The sequence below is a fragment of the Chinchilla lanigera genome, unplaced genomic scaffold (genome assembly GCF_000276665.1).
Source record: "Chinchilla lanigera isolate Chin_1 unplaced genomic scaffold, ChiLan1.0 scaffold00027, whole genome shotgun sequence".
Taxonomy (NCBI): Eukaryota; Metazoa; Chordata; class Mammalia; order Rodentia; family Chinchillidae; genus Chinchilla; species Chinchilla lanigera.
Window position 1 is genome coordinate 16,024,436 of NW_004955428.1, and position 7,710 is coordinate 16,032,145.

The window sequence follows — 7,710 nt, forward strand, 5'->3', positions numbered from 1 at the left end:
CTCAAAAAAAATCTACATCAAGACCTATAGCAGTTAAGATTCCAGAAATTCAACACAAAAACAGAAAAATAAAAGCTGTTAGAGATAAGGAAACAATAAATTATAATCAAAGCCCATCAGAATCGTAGCAGACTTCTCAATACAAGCACTTAAGTCAAGAGAACTTGGAGTAAAGTTTTTCAAGCCTTAAAAGAAAATAACATATATCCCAGATTGATGTAAAATCAATTTTTCAAAAAACAATTTTTTCACATGTTTTCAAATGTTTTTTCAATGTTTTCACAAAACAATTTTTCAAAATTCATGGATGTGTCCATGACAACACCTGAAGAAATCCATGACCATGAAACTAGCACTCCAGAATGTACTGATGGATATTCTAGAAAGAGATAATGAAGACTACAATTCCATGAACCCCAATAGAATGAATCCACTAGGCAAGGCAAGCAGTGGAACAGAGGGAAAGGAAGGAGATCAACAGCAGGAAAATTATATGACAAGAATAAAGTAATACATATCTATTATAACCATCCATGTAAATCATCTCAATTCACCAAGCAAAAGAAATACATTGACAGACTGGATCATAAAGAAGATCCAGCAGTATGCTACATAAAAGAAACACATTTAACACAAAAATAAAATTATAGACTGAAAGTCAAAAGATGGAAAACAATACTCCACGCAGTAGAGATTTAGAAAAAACATCAGGAGTTACTATTCTATTAACAGACAAAGTGATTTTCAAGCCAAGACTGATCAAGACTGACAATGAGAGTCACAACATAATTGTTAAGGGAACAATCCAAGAGAAAATGAATATATATAAATGGACCAAATACTAGCATACCCAACTATACAAAATGAATATTAATGGACATGAAAAATCAAATAAGCACTAATACAGCAGTACTGGGGAATCTCAATATCCAATGTTACAAATAGATGAACTTGATGAAATATTTTAAAAAAAGAAATACTAGAACTAAACTAAACCTTTGAACAAATGGTCTCAATAAATTTCTAGAATGTTCCACCTCACAATATTAGAATAGACATTTTTCTCAGTTGCTCCCCCAGTGTCCTCCAAAATACACCACATATTCTCTCACACAGGTAATTTATGTAAGTGCAAATGAGTTGAAATTGTCCCATGCATATTACTATCAGACTATATTGCCATGAAATTGGAAATCAATGACAAAAGAAAACACAAAAATACATAAATAGATGAAAATTAAATAACACCCTTCTTGATTGACCAATGGGTAAACATGAAATTAAAGAAGATCTTATATGGTTTCTACAATTAGACAACAAACCAGTACAACAAAGTGGAACTTATGGGACACAAATAAAGCAATCCTACAGGAAAAATTTATAGCAGTGAACTCGCACTCAGAAAAACAGCCTGAGCTCAAATAAATAACCTAATATTGAACCTAAAGCTTCTACAAAAAGAAGGGAAAGTCAAGGCCAAAGGTCATATGAAGGAGAAAATTATAAAGATCAGAGTAGAAGCTAATACAATTGAGACTAAGAAATGATACAAAGAATAAATGAATTGAAGAAAACAATCCTAAAATTCATTTGGAACCAAAAGAGATCTAGAATGGCGAAAACAATTCTGGGAAACAAAGGTAATGCAAGAGGCATCACTGACTTTAAATTATAATACAAAGCTACCAAAATAAAAACTTCATTGTACTAAAAAAAATATAAAATAAAAAAGGACCCAAAGATCAATGGAACAGATTAGAAGATGCCAAAACAACTTCAAACACTATCAGCTACATTATCTTTGACAAAGGGGCAAGCACCTTCACTGGAAGAAGGATGCTCTCTTTAATAAGTGGTGCTGGAAAAACTGGCTTTGTACATGCCAAAGATTAAACTAAGAGTAATATGTCTCACTATGGACTAAACTAAAATCAAAATGAATCAAAGATCTAAATATTACAACAAAAACACCAAATCTGCTGGAAGATAGATAAGGTAAAACTCTTGAAGACATAGGTGGAGGTAAAGATTTTTATGAACAAAATCACAGTTGCACAGTAAATACTACAAAGAATCAGTAACTGAGATCTCACCTCATTAAAAACATTTTTGTACAGAAAAAGAAATGACTAACAGATTGAAGACATACCCTAGAGTTGGAAATGTTTGTCAGTTGTTCCACAAAGGACTAATATCTAGAATATATAAAGGATCCCCAAATCAGACCCTCCTAAATTTAAATATGCAGTCCAAAATGGGCACCTGAAATGAATAGATACTTCTCAAATGCAGAAGTACAAATGCCAAATGAACAAATAAAAAATGTTCAACATTACTGGTCATTTGAGAAATGCAAGTTAAAACAGCACTGAGATTCCATCTCACCACAGAAAAAATGGCTATTACCAAGAAATCAACCAATAACAAATGCTGCTGGGACTGTAAGGAGAAAAAAAACCTTTCTCCACTGTTGGTGGGAGTGTAGACTGGTGCAACCACTGTGGAAATCAGTGCAGAGTTCCTTGAAAAAGCTAAATTAGAGGTTCCATTTGACCCAGCTATTCCCCTTGATGGTATCTTCTGAAAGAGTTAAAGCATCATACCACATCAGTATATGTACATCCATGTTTATAGCAGCATAATGTATAATACCTAAACCTTGGAAACCACCACAATCTCCATTAATGGATGAATGGATAAAGAAGTTTTTTGTTTTTTGTTTTTTTTTTTTTACAACAGGTTACTACTCTTCCATAAAGAAGGATGAACTTCATATATTTCTAGCTAAAGTGATATACCTTGATATCACACACCTGCGTGAAATAGATTGAACATGCATATTTAAATATTGCATCATTTCTCTGGTGTGAGCAACTGAAAGGATACATGAAAACCAAAATATTTCATAGACATTGGGAAGTGGGAAGAAAATGTTAAATTGGAAGGGAAACAAGGGAGAATAGAGAAGGAAAAGAAGGGAAAAGAACAAAAGAGAATAGAAGGGAAAAAAGGGAAACAAAGCTTTTGTGAATAAGGAGAGGAAGAGGGGTTGAAGGACAGGTAGTGAACTGAAGAAAAAAGAAAAATCATGATATATGATGTAGGTATACATATTCACTGTGATAAATGTGATTGTTAATATTTCTAGAATTTATCAATAAAATTAAAAGGTAAACTAAAATAGATATATCTGAGAAATCTTGGGACAGCAAAAAAAATTGTAGAAAAACAAAAGCTGCAGAGCCCACAGATGCATTATTGGGAGAAAAGAATTATTTTAAAAATACTTTTGTGCTTCCTACATTGCTTTTGATGAACTTCTGCTACCTTAAAGTCTCTGAAAGGGAGAACTCTGCAGGATTTCCATGCCAAAAGGAAAACAACAGTGGCTGGGCCAGAAATGATTAAAAACAAGCACAGTCAACCTATTCAGACCTGAGAATATTTTTATTCACTGAACTCTTCCATACCAAATTCCAAGTATTTACAATTCAAGAAAAAAAAATGGTACTAAAAAGTTTAGCAGAAGAGTATATGAGAACACAATAGTTCTATATACTCAAGCAGATTCTTTGTAGAAATAAACAGCTTGAATTTATTGGAGATGGCATAAGCTAAAATGTATGTAGGCTTTAGTCTCTCCCAACTTTCCAGAGGAAGATGAGTTTACAGCAGAAATAAGAATTCCAGACGTGTGTGGACTCTACAAGGAGAAGACCATCAATTTTTCAAGGCAAAAAGCATAACAGGGGCTGGGGATTTAGCTCAGTGGCACAGGGCCTGCCTGGCAAGCACGAGGTCATGAGTTAGGTTCCCGGTACTGAAAAAGAAACCAAAAAAAAAAAAAAAAAAAGCATAATAATGAAATACATATGTAAGTTAGGCCTATTTAAATCTTAAAAAATTCAGAAGGGTTAAATCACATATTAAAGAGAGATAAGAAATTATGAACAATTTTTAAGTTTAATAGTTACAATAAAAATTCAGTAGATTAGTTGAATTGCAGAGTACTGAAATTCATTAAAATATGGAAATTATTCTATCAAATCAAAATAGGAAATGGAAGAAAAGAGAAAAAATATCAAGATATATATTATGTTTTCCAGAAGTTTAAAAGATACAAATATAAATGATATCTTATAAAATGAAAACCAGAGTTTCCCAAAATTAATGAAAGATCCACAGCTTCCCACTAAAAACAAAATTAATTTTTAATTAACATATTATAGTGAAATTTAAAGTAATAAGTAGATTATCAAAACTACAAAATGTAACATGCAAAGGAATAAGTAACAATAACATTCTAAACATCAGTACTAGATTTAAAAAAATAGTGAAGTACATATGATTTTCCACTGGTGGAATATAAAGTACTCTATTTCAAATTTACAATTTTATGACTAGATAAACTGTCATATCAACCTGGAGTCCCAGTAAATATGTCATCAGGAACACACTAATCTGTGACTCAGAAACTGATCATAAATGATTCAGAAACTGATCATGAACACAGTCTCTTTGATAAACATTTTAAAAACTATACTCCTCCAAAGAAAATAATACACTCAAAAGGATGTGATGAGACCTTAGAAATTAAAATTGGATAATATACTTAGATTAAGAAGGAACAGCATAGGAGTGAGGATATGATATAAGGAAAAAATTCAATCAAAGGATGGGGATTCTGGCATTCCATGTAGTGATCAGGGTTCTGTATAATGATCAGAGTCTGTGATTAACTATTAAGGAAAAGGAAACAATAAACAAGATAAGAAATAGGAAGGCAGTGAAGAGGAAGATTGGAAGGAGACAGTGAATAAACACAGAAACTCTAGTTAGAAAGACTGAATAGCCCAATTTCGTGATTGTGGAAGTTGATCTTTTATTACAATAAAAAATAAAGTTGGAAAACTTAGCGGTCATCTAACAGAAAATATAGAATCTCAAAAGCAAGGATTTAATATCAATGATGGGATTCACTGAATGCATCTGAATAGACAGATACGCAATGAGCTCTCTTTTATTTTTATTTTTTACTTTTTGTTTATTTTTTGGCCTGGCTCAAGCTTTACTTGCTCCCAGACCCACAGGGACAATAAATGTTCTCTGGTGTTTGGCCGGGTCTGGGCAGGCCTCTGCTTAGTACCAGGACTCTAGGGGATCCTGGGACAAGAGTGCCCCCAGCAACTGTGTAGCCAGCATAGAAGATCCAAGATTCACCCACTGCCCACGTGTGCCCCTCATGACCCTCCCAGCTTCTGTATCCACAGTGATAAGACCCAGTGAGAAAAAAAGAGCCCGGTGGTCAGGTATTGGAGCGGGGGTTTGGTTACTTCCCGCTGGTTCTCTTCCGCATCACCGCGGGCTCTGACAGTGCCTGTTGCTGGAGCCGCTCAATCAGCTCCTCCATGTATGTCTTGAGAAGGGGAACAAGGTCCTTCTCCTCCAGGATCCTCTGCTTCTCCACAGCCTTCCCCTCTGGGATGGCAAATTTCTTGAACTTGTGGTAGACGGTCAGGGCCATCTGGGTGCAGCCGGAGGTCCTGCTGGGCAAGCCTCAGCAGCACTCCTTGCTTTAGGTCTGTCCCGAACTTGGAGCACAGTTCCTCCTTTGGGGTCTTGAGGATATAGAAGTCAAACCCATCAATGAGATCGAGGGTCTGCATGCTTACAATCACAGTGAAGTTCTTGCCCAGGGTCTCACTGTAGCGCTCACGCTGAAATAGCTGTGGCTTCCACACCTTTACCCTGTTTGAGAGCTTCTTGTTGTTGCCATATCTGTAGCCCAGGATGCAGCCCCTCGCTGCCAAGCCTCTTCTAGGACCCCGGAGGATAGTAAATAGAGATGCACACGTCCTCCACGCACTCCAGATGCCCATTCTTGGGGCTCATCTGGAACTTCGTCCCAGGAAGTTCGTAGTGGATGGAGTAGGTAGTCTGTGAGTCCTCCAGAGAGCGCAGGAAATGCGCAGGCCGGTGAGAACAGATGCCTTCCTGCCGCTGTAGGTACCTTCACAGGTTGACCAGGAACCTGCGCAGAGGCATTTCAGGGCGCTGCTGTAGTTCTCACCTCAGGCTGGACTCAGCTATCTACTCATAAAACTGTCTTTTAAAAAGGTAATTTCAGCAGTAATATTCAAACTGATTGAAGAGAGAGAGGGCAGGAAGATATTCTGTTGGTGTTAAAATAATTCAAAATATTTAATACCTTCAAATGAGATGATGATGTAATTTATTTGATACTGACAAAGAACAGTTGAAAAAGAGTAAGTTTTCTCATGCAGGATAATGCTAAATCATAGTAGACAGCAATGTCATGTTAGCATACAAAAAAGAAATTTATTATTTTCTCACATCCCCCCCCCGAAAAAAATTTCTGACATGTTACAGAATATATATTTTAATTATCGCCAAAAGTTCAGGGCCTAGAAATCGAGATTGGACAGCAGAGTTCAAAACACCATTAAAAGAAATGAAAGTCATTATGAGATCTACCAGTGGAATAAGAAACTGGACTCACAACTTTCTTCTATGAAGAAAGTTAATTGAAAAGAGGGAGATTTAGAGTGGGGACAAATTCCTGCCACTTAAGAGTCAAATGCTTCTAGAAATAAGTTCTTAGGTTCATGGTCAAAGTGACGCTAACAAATAATTTGCCTTTTTAGATGAAATTTTTTTAAAAAAAAATGAGATAGACTCCCTTCTTAGACAATGAGAATGACTTCCTTTCTCACTGCTCGGACAATGGAAGTGGAATCGGAGTACTAACCAGAGAACTTGAGGCATTTGCCATCTCCTTTTAGACTCGACCTTCACCAGAGCAGAACAGGGCCTTCCTCAGCCCAGAGCTAATACCCACGTGGTTTGGATCCACAGGACAAAAAAGTGATCTGCACAGATTAATTTAGAAAAACCGCTCTGGGAGTCCTGGTATTTTGGAGGTGGTGCTGCAGAGTCAGGCTATTGAAAGAGGAGGTGGTAAGAATAGTGCAGGCATTGGAGAAAAAAACAGCGAATTAAACCCTCCTCTCCCGATTCTGAAATGGGACATGTGTTTGTTTATCATACAAGGCTTTGTCTCTTGAAATCAACCAGTATTTTTAGTAGAAAAATGTTTAATAATCTCATCAAAATTCAGTGAGGAGGAGAGAGATGGGAAGGAAGATACTTAGGAAAAGGTGAGTGGTGTGGACTGAATTGCACCCCTATTCATATGTTACAGTCTTAACCCCAGTGTGACTGCATTTGAAAACAGGACCTTTGTTGTGCAATAAAGGTTAAATAAAGACATAAGAGTGCAGGTCCTAATCTGATAGGATTATTGGAAGGTGATGTGAGGAGACAGAGAAGGAAGCCGGAGAGAGTTCTTACCAGCACTCCACCATGTTGGCACTGAGAGATTTCCAGTCCTAGATCTGTGAGAAAATAAATTTCTGTTGTTTGAGCCACTGAGTCCAAAATATATGACTATTAACCAACTCCACTTACGTGTGCACACACAAGGTATCTGAGGGTTGTGCTGGTGGATGAATTCTATGGAGTATTATTATTGCTCTCTAGAGTTTTGTATTGATGCAGAATAAAATGCTTTTAGACCTTTGCTTATATTGATACCTGATATAGAATTTAAGGGGTTTGATTAACTCAGTAAATTACCATTTGCTAAAAATGCTGAAAACAATAATTCAAACATAGTTTCTACATTTACTG

General features: G+C 36.1%; 1 pseudogene; it reads right to left on the reverse strand.

Moving 5' to 3' along the window:
- Positions 1–5,329: 5,329 nt before the first annotated feature.
- Positions 5,330–6,045, reverse strand: LOC102009303 (annotated as a pseudogene).
- Between the last annotated feature and the right edge of the window lie 1,665 nt (positions 6,046–7,710).